Raw genomic sequence first — 24,230 nt, forward strand, 5'->3', positions numbered from 1 at the left:
ATGATTGGCCCAGGTTCCCCATTGACAACCATGTAATCTAATGATCAGGTGCATGGCGGTGAACACCACCTACCGCCATGATGACTAACGCCAGCGGAATAAAGTCACTTCTACACTACAATACCTGGATGGCAGGAGGCTGTCATTCTGCTTCCACCACATCTCCATAGCCTGGCCGGGGGCCTCATTCATGGCCCCATTATCTCTCCATTATCTCTCCAATTGTCGATTACTGACATGAGTACTGGTTCCCCACATGTACTCATGGTTGGAAGTGTGTCTGCACTGTGATGCCATTATGACTGAGAAACCTCACCACACATTAGCCTGACAGACTACCTCATTCTTTGATTGTGTGTGCGTTACCTAAGTGTAGCATTGTAGGAATGTATAGTGACACCATGTGTTGCAAGTGTATGTCCAAGCTCAAAATGTGTTCCTTCATCACCCATAGGTACAGACCCATGTGGTGAGGGGGAGCCCCATCTGTTTACAGACCCCTAGTAGATCTGGCAACCATGGAGGAACGTAAGATCATCATAACTTACTGACTAAATCAAGCTACAATCCTTGACCTCTCTGCAGTAATGGATCCTGTTCTGAAGCTGGCCAATCGGAATCAGCATGCCATACCTAGAACTGTGCAGGTGCTATCTGTGCTCCATTTTTTGGCCACAGGCTCATTTCAAGTAACAGTGGGCATGGCTGCAGGGGTATCTCAGCCAATGTTCAGCCACATCCTGTCCAATTTCCTGGATGCATTAGTTCAACACTTGCAAAGTTATGTCCAGTTTCCCGAAAGGGCTGATCTCACCGCCATCAAATCAGGATTCTATGCCTTTGCTAATATCCCCCATGTGATAGGTGCCATTGAGGGAACCCACATAGCCCTCATACCCCCAAGAGTGAATTAACATGTGTATCGGAATCGTAAGAACTATCACTCCATGTCCAATTGGTGTGTACTGCTGACCATTACATTTCACATGTCAATGCAAAGTTACCAGGATCACTCCATGATTCATTTGTCCTGAGAAACAAGTGTGTCACCCATAATGGGACAACTACAGGGGGGCAGAGCTTGGCTCATAGGTGAGTGTGTATGACACTGGATCAGTTACATAGCTGACAGCCAGGCTGTATGCAAGTAAAATGTGTGTGTTTAAATCGTCTTTCGCCCACTTTTGCTGGGGATTCTGGGTACCCCAGCATGCAATGGCTCCTGACACCTGTGAGGAATCCTAGGACAGATGCAGGGAGTAATTAGAATGAGGCCCATTGTTGTACTAGGAGGGTGATGGAGGGCGCCATAGGTCTCCTGAAAGCAAAATTTTGTTGCCTCCCTCTCTCTGGAGGATTCCCTTTGCTATGTCCCTGAGAAGGTGTGTAAGATAGTGGTGGCCTGCTGCATGCTGCATAACCTGGCTGTGAGAAAAGCTATCCCACTTCTGGAAGAGGAGGGTGCTGTCCAACCAGCACTGCGACCTCAGAGGAGGGATGAGAGTGATGGTGAAGAAGAAGAGGGGGAAGATATCAACACCCAGCTAATCTGCCTATACTTCCAGTGACTCTCAGGTACTGTTCTATGATGCTGATGTCTTCACTGCATTGTTTCAGTCTGACTCATGTAATAATTACTGTGGTGTGCTTTACCAGTGAAAATGCAAAATCATGACAGAAGTGGCAGATGCCAGTGCACGCAATGGGATGTACAGTGTGTTGGATCTCCTCCTGCATTAAAAGTGGCATTATGATGGTAACTGGCTAAAACATTCACATTCACAATTGATCTCTCATATTGATTAAGGACAGATATTTTTGAGTGCACAGGTGTATTTATTCAAAGTCAAAACATACATGAGTGTTGGGACAGTGAAAGGGAGTGGCCACATGGTGAACAACACACTCAGGTCCCTATGGTCAGCGGTTAGTTGCACAGGGGTATCATCCATGGGCCATTGGAAGATGATGAGATGGCAGTGGCATGTCAATGAGGTAGTTCGGTGGCACACAAGGGAGACAGTTCAGGGCAGAGTCACTTCCTGGCACAGAGCTTGGTCTTGGCTGATGTTTCAGTGGGATATCTGGGTCTGAGGGCACGTTTGCGAAGGTGCAGCTGGGATGCATGGGTAGGGGTAATGGTGTCCTGTGAGTCCTCTGGCAGTGCTACCAGTCCAGTGGATGCTGCAGATGTAGATGGCAGGGCAGTGTCCTGGCTAATGGTAGGGGCCTACAGGTGGGTGGAGGACTCAGGCTAGCTGTGGTATTGGTGCTGCAGCACCCCTGCAATGGAGGCCATGGTGGCAGTAAGCTGTTTCCATTGCTGCATGGCCTCCTGGTGGTGTGCTATCTGCAGCCTCTGATTCTGCTCCAAGATGGACAGGATCTGGCCTATCCTATTCTGAGAATGGTGATATGCTCCCAGGACCTCAGATATCACCTCCTGGCTGCATCCATCCTTTGGCCAACCCCGTGGGCCACTGATGCCCTCCCACTGGCCCTAGCCCCCTGTGACTGTGTCCCCTGCACAGGTCTGGCAGTCCCATTTGCAGTGGTCCCTTCATCATCCTGCCCGTTGGTGGGTAGAGACTCTGGCCTCTGTACATGTAGGCAGCCAGTCCGTGGCCTAGTGACAATGGTGTGGAGTCGTTTGGCCAGGGCTGATGGTGGTGGCTGAGTGGTAGGGGTGTCAGTGGTGTCCTCGGTGGGGCTTCTGGAGGATGACTGTCCAGGGGTGTGGGTTTCCTCTGTGGCCAGACATCCCTCTGCACTCTCCTGAATGGGGCCTCCGTCTTCAGGTGGAGGACTGGCACTTCTTGACGTCTCCATCTGTGTGGCACAGGTGGTGGTGCCTGTGTGTGAGAGAATAGAGATGTGGATGTCCTGTACTTTTTTGTCAATTGCAGTGCTGGTCAGCACTAATTGATGGTTAAATTCGCATGTAGTGGCATGCAAGGTCCCTTCGTGTACATTTAGATGCATTTATTGAGGGTGGTGGTGGTGCATTGTGGGTGCTGTAGTGCCACTGTGATTCCATGCAGGGGTTGGTGACTTTGCACAGGGGGCTGGATGGTGATTTGTTTGGGGGATTGTGGGCATGCAGGTGACCTGGATGTGAGTGTGTGGGTGTTGTGGACTGGGTAGGGGATGGGGTCCTGGTGGTAGTGAGAGGGATGGGGTGATACATGCAGTATGGGTGAGATGACTGTTAAAGTATTGTAATTGACTTACCCGAGTCCAGTCCTCCAGTGAGTCCAGTGAGGCCCTCCGGGTGCAGGATAGTCAGGACCTTCTCCTCCTCGTTGGTGTATTCTGGGGGAGGAGGTGGGGGACCACCACCAGTCTTCTGTACGGCGATGTTGTGCCTGGATGCCATTGAACGAACCTTCCTGTGCAGGTCGTTCCATCTCTTCCTGATGTCCTCCCTTGTGCGTGGATGTTTTCCCACTGCATTGACTTTGTTGACAATCGTCTGCCATAGCTCCATCTTCCTGGCCACGGGTGTATGCTGCATCTGTGGCCGGAATAGGTGTGGCTCGACCCTGAGTATTTCATCCACCATTGTCCTTAGCTCCCAGTCTGTGAAACTGGAGTGCTAAAGGGGTGCCATGGTGTTTGTTGTGGGTGGTGTGTTGTAGGTGTATAGGTGAGGGTGCTGTTGTGTGGTTGGGTGTGTGGCTTGTGATGGTGGTTGTGCTATGTATGTGTTTTGGTGGTATATTTGTGTGTGTGAGACTTTTGTGATGGGTATTTCAGTGTGTGCGTGTTGTGTTGTCAATATCTGTCGTGCTGTTGGCGTTGCAAAGGATTGTGTGGTGTGTATGTATATGTTTTTGTCAAAGTCGGATTCCTCGGGATTTGTGTCTTTGTTCTGTTATGATTTATTGTTGGCAATTATCACTTCAAATATCATACTCAAAAGGGAAAAAGAAGATCATCATGAAAGGCAATCTAAAGAGAAAAGTTTCTTAGACATGCATAGAAGACAATTACAAGGATATTGAAACATTTAACCAATATTTATTATAAGGCAAGTAATACGCAAATATTTAATAATATATTCACAAAAATACTATCTGAGAAGAAATATTAATATCCTTCAAATATGTTTATCTAATAAATAAAATATAATATGAAATCTACAATGTATTTTAGTTAACATCTTTTTGTCCAAAATTGCACAATGAATTCTAAAACTGTAACTTTTCAACTTTGTAAAAATACCTATGAATCTTTCTTCTCAAGAAACACAGTGAATTCTAATGTTTAACCTTTCACAATAGAATGCACTCTTATATTGATTCTTTCTTCCTAATAAACAAAAATATTTAAATAAGAAGTATTTTTAAAACATAAGCACACACGTGTAAATGTGTCATCTGTTTAAACATTTAAGAATAACATAATTAAATTCAGCTGGAACCATTTATAAACTCTGCAAATGACCATGCTTAGTTTTACTTAAAAGAATCCTTTTAAACAAAAATATGTTGCACTAGAATTGTAACTAATCCCCAGGGCATATTTAAACTAAAATAACACAAAGCTTTGAATATTCCTAAAGCAATGTTGTTAAAGGTCAAACACTCACTTTGCTTTTCAGATTTTTAACTAAACAAAGATACTGAAGATTAAACAAGCAATTACTTCAGTCTCCTATCCGAAATAAACAATGTTATTAAACATGAAACTCTCAGCTTCGATTCTGTCTGCAAAATAAACAATGTTATTAAACATGAAACATTTGCTTCAGTTCAGTCTTTCAAAAAAGAAATGTTCCTGAAAAGTAAACACTCTTAGGACAGCAAGTCCATCCACTTGCTTCTTGGAACTCCAGAGACCATCCACTGCACGGCAGGGGACCAAAAGGGCAAATCCAGATGGGAATCACCAAACCAAATCCAATCCAGGCATAGTCCAAAATAGTAAGCACAGGGAAATGGGAGTGGTCGGTTTTTATAGCAGAACCACGCCCTCAATCATGAAGATTCCAGAAAGAACTACACCCTTAATCATGTGTACTCCAGGATGCTGGGAATTGTAGTTCCATCAACATAGACATCGTGGATTTGAGCAGTTTAACCACCACTGAGCACTCTTATTACACAAATGCATTTTTCCACATGAATGAAGAGAATGTTTTTTAATAGAACAAAGAGTGTGGCAAGAACGTTTGGTAGGAGAGATACTATGTTTAGAGGTATGATTACGCCAAAGTCTGACAGTTTTAAAGTGTTGTGGATGTGTGTCAGGTGTGTGGTTCTCAAACTTGCCAATGTGTGCATTTGTTGTTGGTGGGTCCCATTGCTGGCCATGGTGGTCCATACCGCCAATGGTCGTTCGACGTTCACTGTCCACCAAGCTGATTTGTACATCATTATTTGGTGGGTGGGGGATGTGTCTGCTTGGCAGTGGTGGGGTGGGGTGTACCGCCTTTCCGCCGTCGCTGGCCCTCGTGGTGAGTGGAGGTTGCAAGATTTTTGGAGGTTTGTCTTTTTGGCATCATTATATGGCAGTGTGCAGTTCACCGCCATTGGCTGTCTTTTGTCAGCACGGCGGTCGGCGGTGATTGCCGTCAAGTTCATAATAAGGGCCTATGTCTGAGTGTAAGAGTCGGTGTGACAGGTTGAGTTTAAGCATGAGACTTCAAGTGAGAGTGTCTCTCTGAGTATGAGTGTGATAGTGGGTGTGAGAGTGTCTGTTTCTGTTTCAATCAATCAATCAGTATACTTGTAAGGCACGGCTAGTCTCCCACTATACTCTCAAGGTGCTAGGGGGGAGCAGTAAGTGAGTAGTCGTCGATGAACAGAAGGGATCAGGTGAAGAGCCAAGTTTTAAGGTCTTTTCTGAATTGCGATAGAGTGGGAGATCTTCTGAGGTGGATGGGAAGGGAGTTCCAGGTCTTGGCGGCGTGGTGGGAGAAGGACCTTCCTCCGGCTGTGGCCTTCCAGACGCATGAATGGCAGTGAGGACAAGGTTGGCGGAGCAGAGCTGCCTGGTGGGAGTGTAGAAGTGGAGTCTCTGGTTGAGGTATTCTGGTCCGGCGTTGTGGAGGGCTTTGTATGCGTGTGTGAGAAGTTTGAATGTAATTCTCTTTTCTATTGGGAGCCAGTGCAGGTCTCTCAGTAAGGTGGAGATGTGGCTGTGTTTGGGGGCGTTCTTGATGAGACGGACAGAGGTGCTCTGGATGTGCTGCAGTCTTTTCCGTACCTTGGTGGTGGTTCCGGGGTAGAGTGTGTTGCCGTAGTCCAGGTGGCTGCTGACAAGGGCCCGGGTCACTGTTCTTTTGGATTTGGTTGGGATCCATTTGAAGATCTTCCGGAGCATGCGCATGGTGTTGAAACAGGTGGAGGAGACTGCACTGACTTGACTGCTCATTGAGAGTGCTGAGTCCAGGATGAATCCGAGGTTGCTGGCGTGGTCGGTGGGGGCCGGAGTGCTTCTGAGGGCAGTGGAGCACCAGGAGATGTCCCAGGCTGAGGGGTTGTTGCCGATGACGAGGAATTCTGTTTTTTTGGTATTTAGCTTAAGGCAGCTCTCCTTCATCCAGGCGGCGACTGCTCTCATTCCATTGTGGAAGTTGGCTTTGGCTGTGTGCGGGTCGTTGGTGAGGGAGATGATTAGCTGAGTGTCGTTGGCATATGAGACGATGTTGAGTGCGTGGTATCTGCCGATGGTGGCTAAGGGGGGCATGTAGAGGTTGAACAGAGTAGGGCTCAGAGAGGAGCCTTGTGGGATGCTGAAGATGATCTTAGTGGCCTCTGAGTAGAAGGGGGGAGTCAGACTTTTTGGTTCCTTTTGGAGAGGAAGGAGGTGATCCATTCTAGTGCCTTGTCTCAGATGCCGGCATCGTGGAGACGAGTCCATAGAGTGCGGTGGGAGATGCTGTTGAAGGCGGCGGACAGGTCGAGGAGGATGAGAGCTGTGGTCTCACCCCTGTCTAGGAGAATGCATATGTCATCTGTGGCAGCGAAGAGGGGTGTCTCAGTGCTCTGGTTGCTCCGGAAGCCTGATTGTGAGGGGTACAGGATGGTGTTGAGTTCAATGAGTTTGGTGAGTTGTCTGTTGATAGCCTTTTCTTTGACTTTAGCTTGGAAGGGAAGTAGAGAGATGGGCTAGAAGTTCTTGAGGTCATCTGCAGTGGGTTTCTTCAGTAAGGGCTTGATTGCGGCAAGTGTCCAGATTTCTGGGAAGGTGGCGGTTTCGAAGGAGCAGTTGATGATGTGCCAGAGTTTGTGTGCAATGGTGCTGCTTGCTTTGTTGAAGATGTTGTGGGGCAGGGATCAGAGGGAGAGCCGGAGTAGATGGGGTTCATGATGTTGAGGGTTTCTTCGTCAGAGATGTTGGCCCAGCAGAGTAGGTGATGGGGGTTTGGAGGAGCTTCGGTGGTAAATATGACGGTGGTGGGTGTGGGATGGTCCTTAGTCAGTAAGCGGTAGTAGATGTCTGCTGTCTTGCAGTGGAAGTAGGTGGAGAGGTTGTTGCAGAGTTCTTGTGAGGGGAGGATATCTGTGGACTTCACTCTGGGGTTGGTCAGTTTGCTGATGATCGTGAAGAGTTCTTTGCTGTTGTGTGCGTTGTTGTTGATGCGTTCCTAGAAGGCATTTCTGTTGGTGGTCCTTATGAGTTGGTGGTGTGTGTTTATGGCTTTTTTGAAGGCTTCATGGTTGGTGGGGGTCTTGTCGGTGCGCCATTTTCTTTGGAGGCATCTGCAGTTTTGTTTGGACTCGAGGGCGGGGGTGAACCAATTGGCTTTCATTGATGTGTGTCTGTTGGAGGGTTTGTTGATGGGGGCTAAGGTATTGCTGCAGTCTAAGATCCAGTTGATGAGGTCCCGGGCAGCTGTGTTAGTGTCGAAGTCCTCAGGGGCGATGAGTTGTTGAGGCCGGTGAGTAGCTGGTCCTTGGTGATCTTGCTCCAGCTCCTGTGGGGTGGTAGGTGAGCTAGGTGTCGGCCATGGGATTTGCTGAAGGTAAAGTGAATACAGTGGTGGTTGATCCATTGGAGTTTGGTGATGTGGCTAATGGAGATGTGGTTGCTGGTGGTAAAGATGGGGTCGAGTGTGTGTCCGGCAGATTGGGTGGGTGAGGTGATGAGTTGCTTGAGTCCAAGGTTGGCAAGGTTTTCGAGCAGCGTTGGGGAGTTGCTGTCATTGAGGTTCTCCAGGTGGAAGTTGAGGTCCCCAAGGAGTATCTAGTCCTTGGAAGCAAGCGCGTGGGTGGTGGTGAGGTCATCAAAGGTGTCGCAGAGTGGGTGGCGAGGGCCCGGTGGCCTGTGGACGAGGGTGCTCCGCAGAGTGGTGTTAGGGTTGGTTCCAATCTGAAAGTGGAGGAGTTCCATGTTGGTTGTGGAGTTTTTAGCGCTGGTGGAGAGGCGCACGGACACCTTGTGGATGATTGCGATGCCTCCCCATGGGCGGTTCATGTGGTCTTTGTGGATGATCTTGTAGCTGTTTGGGATGGCGATGGTGATATGTGGAGCTGAAGAGGGGCTAAGCAAGGTTTCTGTGAGGAAGGCGACGTCCGGGGATGTGGTGTCGATGAGGTTCCAGAGTTCAATGGCGTGCCTGTGGATGGAGCAAGTGTTGATCAGGATGCATCTGAGGTTGTGTTCTGCTTTGTGGGTCCTCGGGGTGGGCTTGAGCGACAGAGGCTGGTGAATTTGCATTGGTGACAGGTGAAGGGTCCCTTGGTGTTACTTGGTGATGCCTACTTACAGTTGTTGTCGTGTCTTGGGTTGAGTGCGATGAGTGCTGCTGACGAGTAGCAGTGGTGGGCGAGAGGTCCAGGTCGTGGATGTGCGCAGATGGGATTGCCTTAGGCCACCATTAAGTAGGGAGGGGAGGAGGAGAGGACAACTGGGAGGTGGGAGCGGGAAATGGCATGAAAAAAGGGGGGAGGGGCTGCGGGTCAGGAACAGCAGGGAGAGAGGAGAGAAAGAGAAGAGAGAATGAGAGGAGTGATAGTAAAACAAGGAAAATGAGGGAAAAGATAGAGAAAAGGGCAGAAAGCGAAAGGCAAAATAAAAACAGCACACTCAGAAAAACGAGGAGGACGGAGGAAAGAGAAAAGGGGCAGCGAGCAGCCCAGCAGAAGAGCAGAGCTCTCCCACTAGACACCAGGGATGAGGCGCAGGCAGAGCCTGTGAGTGGAGGAGGGCCTCGAACTACTGACTGGGGTCAGAGTTCCGAGACAGACGGGCTTCACTTACTGGTGGAGCTATGCGATGGCAGAGCAGTTCACTTTACTGTTTGGGGTAAAGTTTCTCATGCCTTCCTGAGTGAGATTCTCCTTTGATGATTTGATTGAGACGGCTGGCACACTCCTCCAGACACCCTGACCACTTAGCTTTGGTGCTGGTGTCCCAGAGGGAATCCCAGGGCAAAAAAGCACATTTAAAAAAACTTTTTGCTGAGAATTTGCGACAGGGTCGCCAATCTGCCACAATTTTTCTTTTTTTTTAAACAACGCCTCTTGTGCTCATTTTAAGAAAGCAACTGGGTAGGCCAGGTTCTGGGGACATGTTAAAAATAAAGAGGGAGTGCACAGGCCACCCTCCTTGGCTTATTTATGTTTCAGGGACCGCCACCTCCCCGGGGCTTAAATTAAATAGTATGCAGGGGGGCATATCCCTCCTCCGTGCCCTGGGGACCATAACCTCCCTGGGGCAAAGTGTGTTCAATATAAGAGGTGTGGTCCTCTGGACCCCCGGGATGCCATCTCCCTGGGGCTGTTTCAATTGTATATGGGGGGCCACGCAATCCCCTCGCAACCCCAGGGACTGTCACCTCCCCGGGATAATTGTTTGAAAATAAGAGGGGGGTCTGCACTGTCCCCCACGGCCCCAGGGGCTGCCACCTCTCCAGGGCAATTGTTAAAAAATAAGGGGAAGCCATGCCTCCCCTGCAGCACTGAGAACTTCTTTCCAGGGCAGAATTGAAATGATGAAGGGGGTCTGTCATGGACCCGGGGTCCCAGGGACTACCACCTCCCAGAGGCAAATTCTAATGTTGGAGGGGCCACACAGCCCACTTCAAGGAGCAAATAATGGCCCTGGGTACCACCACCTCTCAGGGCTGGCTTCTGCTATATCCCAGGGTGCCCACCCCTGGGACATAACTGTTTGCTGTGACTTGGCAGGAACTTTGACGGCTCCCACTAAGTCATTGCAAACACTCCGGTTCCAGCAATGGAGAACTGTCAAACACCTCTCGCTTACTGGAAGAGTTTTCTTCTGTTTCTCTGCCCGCAGTCAGGGGCCTTGGGGCTCCCCTCTTGTTCTTATTGCACACTGGGTACCCTGTGAGTCAACCAAGACAGATGGCTGGGCCCCAGGGGATGGGTGACCCAGGGCTGAAATCGCCTGGGAGAGGGGGGCCGCACAGCCCCCCTTCTTCCATTTACTGAAGGCTGGGCCCCAGGTGATGGGGTCCCCGGGGCTGAGATGACCCCAGGGAGGTGGGCGTGTGGCCCCTCCTCCCCAAAAAGTACATGTTGAGGCCGGGGGCTGGGCCTCATTCCCCCAAAAAGAAATATTTTTGAAGGCCAGGCCCGGTGGAATGGGGTCCCGGGTTCCAAAGTCATTTGAGGGAAGGGAGCCACACAGCCCCCCATTGAATTGTAGTAGGCATTTGGGGATGGGGTCCACACAGGCAATTCACCCAACTAGGTAGAATTTGCTAACTAACCTGCAGAAAAAGCTACAGTTGGATAGACATTGTGTGCAAAACGATGGACTCTTGTTGGATAAACAAGCAGGTAAGCTTCCGTTCTGGCCATGATGCTCATTTCACAGAAATTAAACCTCAACAGGAATCACTTACAAATATAAACATAGCAGGTGCCCCACTTGAAGCTCCACTTCTGGAAAGGACAAATGATCCTAACTCCTGGGCTTGGTGAAGGCATGGCAAGTTTACTTCACGATTCCATATTGAAAAACAATCTGAAATCCTTTGTGTAGGTGAATGCATCTATTGGAGCGCATCAGACACTCTCAAATTCATTCTCACACCTACATAGATCCTCTCACACCCACTCTCACACCAAGAAAGACACTCTCACACCCACTTTCGCACCCAGAGGAGACACTCTCTCACACCTATTCACACACCCAGAGAGACAGACCCTGCAGCCAACTCCCACTGTGCATGGCCAAAGGTCATACGCATCATGGGGTGGCTGGTTAAGTTGGTTGGCCGCAGGGAATGGCCGCAGACCAGGCCCTGCAGCCAACCCCCACCAAGCACAGCTGAAGGCCATGCTGGGCGATGGTTGCATTAACATATAGGGGGTGATTCTGATTCTGGCGGGCGGCGGAGGCCGCCCGCCAGAATTCCGCCCCCATTATACCGCTCCGCGGTCAGAAGACCGCGGAGGGTATTATGAGTTTTTCCCTGGGCTGGCGGGCGGTCTCCAAAAGACCGCCCGCCAGCCCAGGGAAAAACTCCCTTCCCACGAGGATGCCGGCTCGTAATCGAGCCGGCGGAGTGGGAAGGTGCGACGGGTGCAGTGGCACCCGTCGCGTATTTCAGTGTCTGCAAGGCAGACACTGAAATACTTTGCGGGGCCCTCTTACGGGGGCCCCTGCCGTGCCCATGCCATTGGCATGGGCACGGCAGGGGCCCCCAGGGGCCCCGCGACCCCCCCTACCGCCATCCTGTTCATGGCGGCTTTCCCGCCATGAACAGGATGGCGGTAGGGGGGGTCAGAATCCTCATGGCGGCGGAGCGCGCTCCGCCGCCATGAAGGATTCCCCCGAGCAGCGGTAAGTCGGCGGGAGCCCGCCGACTTGCCGCTTCTGACCGCGGCTGAACCGCTGCGGTCAGAATGCTCGTGGGAGCACCGCCAGCCTGTTGGCGGTGCTCCCGTGGTCGGTGGCCATGGCGGCCACCGGCCGCCAGGGTCAGAATGACCCCCATAGTAATGAAAATTACTTTACGTAAAAAAAAAAAAATGAAATTCGCGAAAAAAACAAAGATCACAGGAACGTTAGAGTTAGGAAACAGAATTTAAAAAACATAGAAATTCATTAAAAAAAACAAAGGTTACAGGGATGATATAGTTAGGTTCTGAATTTATTCACAGAAAACTAGAAAAGTTCAGCTGTTAGAGTTACAGTTATTTCAAGTAACTATAACTCGCAGCCTATGGTAACTATAGCTCACACCCTCATCATGCACTGCTAAAGTCCCCACATATTACAGCACTCATGCCAACTTTTATAACATTAATAAAAATATCAATAAAACATTACAAGTCAAATTATTGAAGAAAAAACTATAACATCCCTGTAACCTTATATATTCACTGAAAAAAACAAAGGTTAGAGGGATGATATAGTTAGGTTGTGAATTTACTTGTACAAAACCATAGAAATTCAGCAGTTATAGTTAGAGTTATTTCAAGTAACTATAACTCGCGCTCTAAGGTAACTATAACTTGCGCCCTCTCCATGCACAGTATTCTTATCAATAATTTTATTGCAAATGTTATAGTGATAATATCAAAGATGCCAAAGAAGATGTCATCAATAATAGAACATGTGGAGCAAGTAGCTGTGCATGGCAAAATCCTGAATTATAGTTACCTTAGGGCGCAAGTTATAGTTACTTGAAATAATGCAATTTAAACCACAGAATGTTTCTTAATACCCTGTTGAAGGCTGCTTTTATTTCACATCAAGTATCTTCTATTAGTACTGGCAAGTGTGGACTTTTTTGCTTATGCAGGGTCACCCCCAATCTTTTTTCCTCCAGCCTCCTATTTTTTCTGACCTGTTGCTGTTGGCTTTTGAACTCTGAGCACTTTACCACTGCTAACCAATGCTAAAGTGCACATGCTCTCTGTGTAAATTGTATTGTTGATTGGTTTATCCATGATTGGCATATTTGATTTACTAGTAAGTCCCTAGTACAGTGCACTGTAGGTGCCAGGGCCTGTAAACAAAATGCTATTAGTGGGCCTGCAGCACTGGTTGTGCCACCCAGATGAGTAGCTCTGTAATCATGTCTCAGACCTGCCACTGCAGTGTCTGTGTGTGCAGTTGTAATTGTAAATTCGACTTGGCAAGTGTACCCACTTGCCAGGCCTTACCTTTCCTTTTCATACATGTAAGGCACCCCTAAGGTAGGCCCTAGGTAGCCCCAAGGGCAGGGTGCAGTGTATGTTAAGGTAGGACATATAGGGGGTCATTACAACATTGGCGGTAAAAGGCGCTTACCGCCGTGCAGAAGACCGCCAATACACCGCGGCGGCAGCGGTATTCCGCCACAGCTATTATGACACACAACTTGGAATCCGCCAAAATTCAGACACCCACACAACACCACCACACCAAAGGTCAGTGATAAACTGGCGGAAACAAAACCTCCACCTCCACGCCAACAGAAACACGCCTATGCTATTACGACCCACGAATCCACGTGGCGGTCTTTCAACCGCGGTATTCCATTGGCGGTACACACCGCCGCGCTCAAAATACACACACATATACAAAACACCGCCACATTGGACAATTACAAATACACACACCTGATACACATACAAACACCACTCCCATACACCCAATACAATATAAAACAAACACCCACATCACCCACAAACCCATACGACCAAAAAATCACGAACGAAGGCCAGAGAGAGAGCACAGAATAGACAACCCCATCACACAGACACACACAACACCATCACCCACACAACATCCACGCACAAAACACCACACACCACTACACTCACCACACTCATCACCACATAACCACCCCACACATCACCCAAACCACCATATGGCACGCAAACAAAGACACCCCAACTTCTCCAAGGAGAAGCTCAGGGTCATGGTGGAGGAAATCGTCCGGGTAGAGCCACAGCTATTGTGCTCACAGGCACAGCACACATCAATAGCCAGGAAGATGGAGTTATAGTGGACAGGGTGAACGCCGTGGGACAGCACACAAGAAATAGGGAGGACAGCAGGAAGAGGTGGAACGACCTACGGGGGAAGGTGCGTTCAACGGTCTCCAGGCACAACATCGCGGTACAGCGGACTGGCGTCGGACCCCCACCTCCTCTCCCACAACTAACAACATGGGAGGAGCAAGTCTTGACCATCTTGCATCCTGAGGGCCTCGCAGGAGGCGGTGGAGGATGGGACACTGGTAAGTCAAATCTTAACTATCATATCCCCCACCCTACCTGCATGCTATCACACACCCCCACCCTCACACCCTCCCCTATCACTCCAAATCCTCACTAATGTACCCATAACACAAACCACCCATCCCAACACCAAGCCCTGCATGACACAACTAAGCATGGACACCCCTCCCTAAAGCATGCCCACTGCACATACCCAGAACACCCCCCCAACCATCATCACACAAACCCACACAGGAATGCTTGCACTGGGGTACACAAACACCCACCCATTGCACACCATTACACACACACATGCAATAATCATGCTCTTATGCCCCTGCAGGAACCCGAAGGACCGTCACCACACCAGAGGGTCCAGACAACACCACTCCACCCACAGAAGAGGCCCACAGTGACGAGAGCAGCTCTGCCCTACTGGATCCTGATGACCAGCCCGGACCATCGTGGGCCTCGGGACAGTCGGTTCTCCTTGCACAGGCACAGCATAACACCGACCTTCCACCCTCTGGTAACACCAGCACAGCACCCACCCAGCGGGCCCAAACCTCCTTACCCAGGACAGGTCAATCAGCGGTGTGTCCACCACTACTGGGAACCCAGGCTAACCCGCCACCCCAACAACAACAGGGACCTGGGGGCAGTGGTAGTGGGCACACGGTCCAGAGGACGGAGTCCCAGGAACACAGGGGAACTGGGAGGGCTGCTGTGCGACAGGGGGCGGACAGGCCAAGGGAACCCACTCTCCACGAGGCCCTATCCTCCATCATGGGAGCATACTACCACTCCCAGGAGATGATGGCGACGGTCCTAGACAAGTTGCAGGAGACCCTGCGCCTGCAGGACGAACTGTATTTGGGGTTCAGGGAGGAGCTCAGGACCATCAGCTCTGCCCTGGGCACCATCTTAGGGGTGCTGAAGGACATACAGCAGACCTTGAGGGACACCGTGGCATTCCAAGGGGCCCCTGACACTAGCCAGGATCATGAACTGCCCACCACCTCCCCCGGCGCTAGTGGACAGGACGCCCCGCCACAGGACCACCACACCAGCACCCCACCCCCTGCAGACGGACAACCACCACGCAAGCGGTCCCTGAGATCCAGGAACAGGACAGAGCAAGATGGCAAGACCCCCGCCAGGAAATGAGACCACCCTGATTGTCCTCCCACTGTCCCACTTTGTTACCCTGTCCATACTTAAACTGCCCCAGCTCCACTTCCTATGCCCAGATGGGCAGTGCATCTGTGAGACTAATAGACTGGACTCTGCCATGGACATTCCTCCGCCATCATCCATCCTCATTTTACAAACCCCTCACATTTCTGAGCACTTCAATAAACACCCTTGAAACACAAAACTATCTGGAGTCAGTCTGTGATTTAGTAAATATGTATTATGAATGACTGTGTCATAATGGGTTTACCATTGTAAGGCTAACATACCTATGTCACACATCACAAGCCCTTGAAGGATGCAAGCAGTTGACACGTAGGTAACCACATCTGTGAAACCGTAATGGAAGGGTACAACTCAGTTACCAAATAGTGATTTAAATCGAGAAACAGGATAGAGGTAGACGTGTGAAAGTTAATGTAATGTTAAACCTGAAAATGTTCTCACCTGTGTCTCACTGGAAATATTGCAGTATGACTGACTCCCTGTTGTCGTTGTCTTCTTCCACAGCTTCATCCTCATCACTGTCCACAGGCTCCACAGACTCCACAGCTGCTACAACACAGTCATCTGGATCATCCTCCTGCAGAAAAGGCACCTGGCGTCGCAAAGCCAAATTATGGAGCATGGAGCAGGCGATGATGATGTCGCACACCTTCTTCGGTGAGTAGAATAGGGATCCACCTGTCATATGGAGGCACCTGAACCTGGCCTTCAGGAGGCCGAAGGTGCGTTCGATCACCCTCCTAGTCCGCCCATGGGCCTCATTGTACCGTTCCTCTGCCCTGGTCCGGGGATTCCTCACTGGGGTCAATAGCCAGGAAAGGTTGGGGTAACCAGAGTCCCCCAATAGCCATACATGGTGCCTCTGGAGTTGACCCATCATATCAGGGATGCTGCTATTCCGCAGGATGTAGGCGTCATGCACTGAGCCAGGGAACATAGCATTTACCTGGGAGATGTACTGGTCTGCCAAACAGACCATCTGGACATTCATTGAATGATAACTCTTCCTGTTCCTGTACACCTGTTCACTCCTGTGGGGCGGGGACCAGAGCTACATGGGTCCCATCAATGGCACCTATGACGTTGGGGATATGTCCCAGGGCATAGAAGTCACCTTTCACTGTAGGCAAATCCTCCACCTGAGGGAAAATGATGTATCTCCTTACGTGTTTCAGCAGGGCAGACAACACTCTGGACAACACGTTGGAAAACATGGGCTGGGACATCCCTGATGCCATGGCCACTGTTGTCTGAAATGACCCACTTGCAAGGAAATGGAGCACTAACAGCACCTGCACGTCAGGGGGGATTCCAGTCGGATGGCGGATCGGTGACATCAGGTCTGGCTCCAAGTGGGTACATAGTTCCTTGATTGTGGCACCGTCAAACCGGTAGATGACGATGACATGTCTCTCTTCCATTGTCAACAGGTCCACCAGCGGTTGGTACACTGGAGGATTCCGCCATCTTCTCATATGTCCCAGCTGACGGTGCCTACGAAGGACAACAGCGAAGGACCAGTCATTATTCCTCCAGGTATGTACCCACAGTTACACACAAGACTACACCACTCACAAAACCCTTCCTGTATGTGTGTTGAGTGTAGGCCTAGCTATGTGTGACGCAGTAGTAAATGAAGCAATGTGGGCCCCTGAAATGGCGGCTGTCTGACGTCTAAACTGGGACAATGGGATTGTGGGGTAACTGCGCTGGCGTTGCACACCGTCGCAGTAGGCGGTCGTAGACCGCGGTGCAATGCTGCATTGGTTAACATTGGACCCTATGGGTCCCAGGAGCCAATGAACAGGTGCGCCGGTGGTGATGATGCGCACCGCCGCGGACGTCACCGCTGCGGACGTCACCGCCATTTTCGATCCGTTCAATCACTAGATACCTGACCTTCGACAGGAGAGGACCTACACTGCAAGTGCTGCTGTGACCTCAGTCTGGAAGCGACGATGGCTGCTGCGTCTGGGGAAAGGGCCCCTGCCTTCAATGCACAGGAGTTGGAGAAACTGGTAGACGGGGTCCTCCCCCAGTACACGCTACTCTACGGTCCTGCAGACCAACAGGTTAGTACACAGGGAGCACGTTGTATGGGCTAGGCCTGGGTGGAGAGGGCTGGTTGGAAGAGGGAAGGGGGCAGAGTTCATAGAACAACAATGCATGGGAATGAATGGGCCACATGGGCAGAGTAGGGAGGGGGCCACTCACAACGACGGTGCAGTTGGTAATGACTGTTCCTCTTCCCTTGTGCATGTCATGTAGGTCAGCGCCCACCAGAAGAGGGACATTTGGCGTGCCATCGCCAAGGAGGTCCGGACCCTGGGGGCCCACCAGAGACGGGGCACCCACTGCCGTAAGAGATGGGAGGACATTCGCCGCTGCAGCAAGAAGACGGCGGAGGCTCAGCTGGGGATGGCCTCCCAACGTGGGAGGGGTGCACGTCGCACCATGACCCTCTGATGTTCCGGATCCTGGCGGTGGCCTACCCGGAGTTGGATGGGCGCTTGAGGGCATCACAGCAGACACAAGGGGGTGAGTACATCCTCAGTCTGCGGACTTTGCGTGCAGTGGAGGTGTCTGGGTGGGGGAGGTGGGCTGTGGGTGTCCCTAGGCCAGGGCGAGTTAGGTAGGCAAGGCCCATCCGTAATGTAGGCCATCTCTACCCCACCTCAGCAGAGTGCCAAGTCGAGGTACAGTTGTCCCTGTGGCATACATGTGCGCAGATGTCCACCATTGCCATGTAGGCCATATCCCAGAAATTGCATGTGCAGAGGGCAGGAGCACGGAGTAATGCAGGGGGCTGCTGCGTCTGTCTTGTCCACCAACGGTAGCGGTAATCCATGCACTAAAACTCTCTTTATTCTGTCTCCCCACCTTTTTCTGCTCTCCCTGTCCTTTTGTACATCAGCATCAACAGGCGGAGGTACAGTGGCACCAGAGCACGAGGGAGCTGCATCCCACATGGCCATGGAGGCCCACACCACGGACTCTGAATGCACCAGTGGGACGGAGGGCGAGGGGAGCTTCACGTCGGCCACCGGATCACCAAGCAGCGACATGGACTCGTTCGCTGATGGGGGCTCCCTTGTGGTGGCGGCACCATCTGTGCCCCCCACCTCTACAGGTACAGCCGCCACCTCCCCTACCAGCCCCGCCCTCCCAGCAGCCCCTCAGCGTTCGCCCCGTGCCCGCTCACCCAGGAGGGTGGGCATCACCTTTGCCCCAGGCACCTCAGGCCCTGCCCCAGTCACCCCTGCTGCCCTCAGTGAGGAGGCCATTGACCTCCTCAGGTCACTCACTGTTGGGCAGTCTACCATTGTGAATGCCATCAAGGGTGTAGAACGAGAGTTGCAACACGGTAATGCATTCCTGGAGGGAATTCATTCTGGTCAGGCTGTCCTTCAGCGAACCCTGCAATCTCTGGCCTCAGCACTGATGGCAGCCATTGTCCCTGTGTCTAGCCTCCCCCTCCAACTTCCTCCACCCAGACCCAATCTCCTGTACCCCAGCCCATCCCAGCAACACCTACAGACCAGCATGCACACAAGTCAACACACACAAGTAGCTCAATCAAACATAGGCACCACACACACCACAGGCACTCACGCAAGCCTCACCCACGTACAGACACAGCAACATCCACTGCCTCCACTGTGTCCCCCTCCTCCTCTTCTCCCTCCTCCCTCCCAGTCTCATCTACACACACACCTGCATGCACCACATCTACAGGCACCATGAATCACACAAGGAGACCCAGCACCACAACCCGCTCACCTGCACTCACCACCTCCACTGCCATTTACACGTCCACCTGTGTCCTCTCCCAGTGTGTCTGTGACGCCCCCTCCCAAAGTACACAAACGCCGGCAATCACTCACCCAACATCCATCCACCTCACGACAGCCTCCAGTACCTGCACCTGCACCCAAAACAGCTAAAGTGACACCTCCGACAACCACCTCCTCTTCCTCCATTCCCAGACCCCCTCCAGCTACCCATCCCAGTGTTCGTCAGAAACTGTCCGTCTGTAAAGTTGACCTTTTTGCCCCCACGCCCCCCCTCCAATTCATCAGTCCCGTCGTAGCGCCTCAGCCAAAAAGCCTCCAATACCAGTGGTGCCTGTTCAAGGTTTGTGGAGTGCACCGGCCACCAGGGCAGGCAGTATGACCCGGAGCCAAGGCACTGGCAGCCCACCCCCTGTAAAGGCTCTAAAATTGGAGAGTGGACGACTGGACCGTGTTAAGACTCCTGGTGGGAAAACAACTGACATGGGTTCCAAGGGGATTGGAGAGTCAGCTGTGACTCCACCAAAGGTGGGGAAGGGCCAGAGGAAGTCTGCGCAGCCTGTTGTGAGTGAGTGTCACAGCGGAGAAGTGCGCCATCATTTCCGGCGGTCGACACACAACCGCCAGCACCGTTGTCACTGGTCCAGAGACCACCGCCAGAGTCACAGCCCAGGAGGGCCCAAGTATCGTCACTGGTCCAGAGACCACCGCCAGAGTCACAGCCCAGGAGGGCCCAAGTATCGTCACTGGTCCAGAGACCACCGCCAGAGTCACAGCCCAGGAGGGCCCAAGTATCGTCACTGGTCCAGAGACCACCGCCAGAGTCACAGCCCAGGAGGGCCCAAGTATCGTCACTGGTCAGGAGACCACCGCCGGAGTCACAGCCCAGGAGGGCCCAAGTATCGTCACTGGTCAGGAGACCACCACCACCGCCAGAGTCACAGCCCAGGAGGGCACAAGTATCGTCACTGGTCAGGAGACCACCGCCAGAGTCACAGCCCAGGAGGGCCCAGGTATTGTCACTAGTCCAGAGACCACCGCCAGAGTCACAGCCCAGGAGGGCTCAAGTATCGTCACTGGTCAGGAGACCACCGCCGGAGTCACAGCCCAGGAGGGCCCAAGCATCGTCACTGGTCAGGAGACCACCGCCAGAGTCACAGCCCAGGAGGGCCCAAGTATTGTCACTGGTCAGGAGACCACCGCCGGAGTCACAGCCCAAGAGGGCACAAGTATTGTCACTGGTCAGGAGACCACCGCCGGAGTCAGTGCCCTGGAGGGCCCCGGCTGCCACAGCCCCGCTGGGCAATGATGGAACGTCATGCCACACACCAATGCCCAGTGTAGAGAACGTCATGCCACACACCAATGTCCATATCAGAACCGCCATGTCAAAGCACCGCTGAACAGGTCAGAAACGGCAAAGTCAAGCACCGCTAAACAGGGCAAAGACCGCCATGTCAAAGCACCGCTGAACAGGGCAAAGACCGACATGGCAAAGCACCGCTGAACAGGGCAAAGACCGCCATGGCAAAGCACCGCTGAACACGGCAAAGACCGCCATGGCAAAGCACCGCTGAACAGGTCAGAAACGGCAAAGTCAAGCACCGCTGAACAGGGCAAAGACCGCCATGTCAAAGCACCGCTGAACAGGGCAAAGACCCCCATGGCTAAGCACCACTGAACAGGGCAAAGACCGCCATGGCAAAGCACAGCTGAACAGGGCATAGACCGCCATGGCAAAGCACCGCTGAACAGGGCAAGCACTGGGTAGGAATGAATGGACCACCACATCAGACATCCTTATCCCATGTGCAGCTGGGACAGTGACAGGACAGGAACTTTCACGGGGAGACTCATCCAGTCTGGGCACCAGTCCCCCCCAGTACCAGTAGAGACCTGCATCTACTTGAGAGACTGTGGCTTTGCACTCCCCAGGATGGCACAGTGGGCAAGCCACCCACTGTAGAGACTTGAGAGACTGTGGCTTTGCACTCCACAGGATGGCACAATGGGCAAGCCACCCACTGTAGAGACTTGAGAGACTTTGGCTTTGCACTACCCAGGATACATCAATGGGCATGGAGCCCCGTCGTGGATCTGGCTTTGCAGTCATCCGGCTGAGGTGCCCCCCCTTCCCTTCCCCCTGAGGTGCCTGTATTATTTCTATCTGATGCCCCGGCAGTGTTCTCTCCGATTGTGGTCAGGTATCCTTTGTGGGCCTCGCCCATGCATTTTTGGACTGTTGGTGCACAGACATTTTTATGTACATATCTGCACTACTTCTCGTATTGTATATAATTATGACTGATTTTCAAATAAATATCTGTATATTTTTGTATGACATGTATATTGCCACATTACAATGTTTGACCAAATTTTGCATTGTCTTTTCATTCTTCCGGGGGGATTGTGGGTTGTTACTGTGATTTTTGTGAATGCATTGGTGTGTATGTTGTAATATGCGAGGGTGGGGGTGGTGGTGTTTGGTGGGTGTCCCCCTAACTTTTGCCTCCCCCCTCCCCCGTGTCGTAGGTGCAGTACTCACCGTTGTCTTCGGCGCCTACGTAGCTGTTGGTCGTAGAGGAGCAGAAACACAAGGGCAGGGAGTATTTGGAGTTCCGGCTCCATGGAGTCCTCGTTCCTCGTGGGATGTGTTGAGGTGAGCGTTTTCCCATAGCAAAAGCTGTTTCCGCCGTGTTTTTATCCACGGTGAATCCGCCCCGGAAAAAGTGGCGGATTGGCGGGTTGTAATACTGTGGGCGGTACATTGTCTTCCCCCTGTCTGTTGGCGGTGACCGCCGCGCTGCTTGTTTGCACTGCCGTGGCGGGCGTTGTGTTAAAGTGGCTGTCTTTGTTGGCGGTTTCCGCCAGGGTCATAATTCCCTTTTTTTGTCCGCCGGCCTGTTTGCGGTATTTCCGCAGCTTTAACACCGTCCGCCAGGGTTGTAATGACCACCAAAGTAATGTGTTTTATATGTCCTGACAGTGAAATATTGCTAAATTATTTTTCACTGTTGCAAGGCCTGTCCCTCTCATAGGTTAACATGGGGACTACCTTTAAATCTGATTAAAGTGTAGATTCCCTTTGGGAGCAGATGGACATGTGGAGTTTAAGGTCTCTGAGCTCACAATTTAAAAACACATCTTTTAGTAAGGTTGATTTTAAGATTGTGTGTTTAAAAATGCCACTTTTAGAAAGTGAGCATTTTCTTGCTTATACCATTTCTGTGACTCTGCCTGTTTGTGGATTCCCTGTCTCAGTCAGTTTGACAGTTGGGCTGGTTGCACCTTACACTAGACAGTGACACAAAAAGAGCTGGGGTGTAGTCTACATTTCCTGATGAGCCATCTGTGCTAGGAGGGAGTGGAGGAGTGGTCACTTACACCTGAAAGGGCTGTGCCTGTCCTCACACAATGCAGTCTCCGACCCCCTGGTGAGTGTCTGGGGCCTGGCCTGGGCAAGGCAGGATTTCACATTCAAAAGAGACTTTACTTTGAAGTAGGCCTACTTCAAAGGAGAAATTGGATATAAGAAGGGCACCCAAAACCACAGGCTTTAGATCACTTCTGGACATCAAGAGGAACCTCTGCCTGGAAAAGACCTGAAGAGCTCAGGAGAAGTGCTGCCCTGCCTGTGACTGAGCTTTGTGGAACTATCCTGCAGTTGCTGCTTCTGCCAGAGTAAGAGGGCAAAGACTGGACTTTGTGTGCCTTCCATCTTGTGAAGAAATCTCCAAGGGCCTGATTTAGAGCTTGCCTCCTGTTGTTTGAAGTCTCAGGGACAGCAAAGACTTCTCTCTGCCAGCACCTGGAGTCTCTGGAGAGACTCCTGCTCTGACAAGTGGTGCCCTATCCAGTCCCTGGTCCCTTGAAAGGGAAGCTGGTGGATATCCAAGGAAATTGACTTCGGACAACTTCGGACCGATGCCGCTGCTGAATCCGGTGACGCCGCCTGCAACCGACTTGTGATCTTTGCTGGAATGCGATGACCTTCGCAGGCCCAACGCCGCTGCAGACCCACTGAAGTCCACGGCTCCGTGGAAGTCGCCGCACCATGTTGTGACCGACGTCGCTTGAAGTGCGTTGGCCACCGAAAACATGGCAGTCCTGGGACTGCCAAACTCGTAATGAGCCTCCTAAGGTGTGGCTCGCTGAGTTACACTGTAATTGCTCTGAATAATTTGATGCAGATTCTCCTCATCCCTTGGAACTGAGAAAAAAAGATTCATCGGACCCCAGATTCAGAGATAGGGCCCAGTGCTGGATCAGGAGCAACGGATCAAATTTACACTCAAAAGCTATGTTGTACTGAAAGTTGAACTTCGTTTTGTGACCAAACCTATCTTTGCCATCCCTTTGATAATGTATGCAAGGGGGGCATTTGGGGACTGGGGAAGGCCTAATGCAAATCCACGTTTACTATAATAGCATGATCTGGCTTTACTCCAATTCTTAGTGCCAAGGAAAATCAGGAGAAAGCAAGTGTCTCCTGATATCTCCTTGAAACGTGTACTGTGCACTATTGCACGCATCCAAGTCTGACCCTTGTGCTAGGTACACACCTAGGAATTTTAAATGGAGGGTGTAACTCAAGTTCAAATCCTCTGTTAAACAGCGAAGAGAGCACAGGGCTCTGGATGACTACAAAACAGCCAGATTTTACATCATCAGCAGACAATTTTTAGTAATTCTGTGTACTTTTCTGTCCTTCTCAAAATGCAGTTCTGCAATTTTACACACAGCTCTGTCTTGAATGAAGGACTTAACTCTGGGCCTTTAACTACTAACAGGTGTAACAATCCAATATCTCACAATCAGTTAACTCGAGTTGGAGTGATGACTCACTCACAAAGAGGGACATCTTCCCTTTTGAGAACTATGTCAGTGGCCATAGTGCAGTACTATTGCCTTCTCCCACTGATGTCTTCACAAATGTGAACCTTTTTAAAAAAAAAAAAAAAAAAAAAAGCACCTCCTGCCCAGTTAATGGACATAGACTGTCTAAACAAAATATTTCCCTTTGGGAAAGGAAAGGTAATAACAGAGGTCTACTGTTCCTTGCAGGCCTTCATCCCTGTATTGACATCCAATCACAGTGGGTCGT

The sequence above is a fragment of the Pleurodeles waltl genome, chromosome 6 (assembly GCF_031143425.1).
Source record: "Pleurodeles waltl isolate 20211129_DDA chromosome 6, aPleWal1.hap1.20221129, whole genome shotgun sequence".
In the NCBI taxonomy this organism is placed as follows: domain Eukaryota; kingdom Metazoa; phylum Chordata; class Amphibia; order Caudata; family Salamandridae; genus Pleurodeles; species Pleurodeles waltl.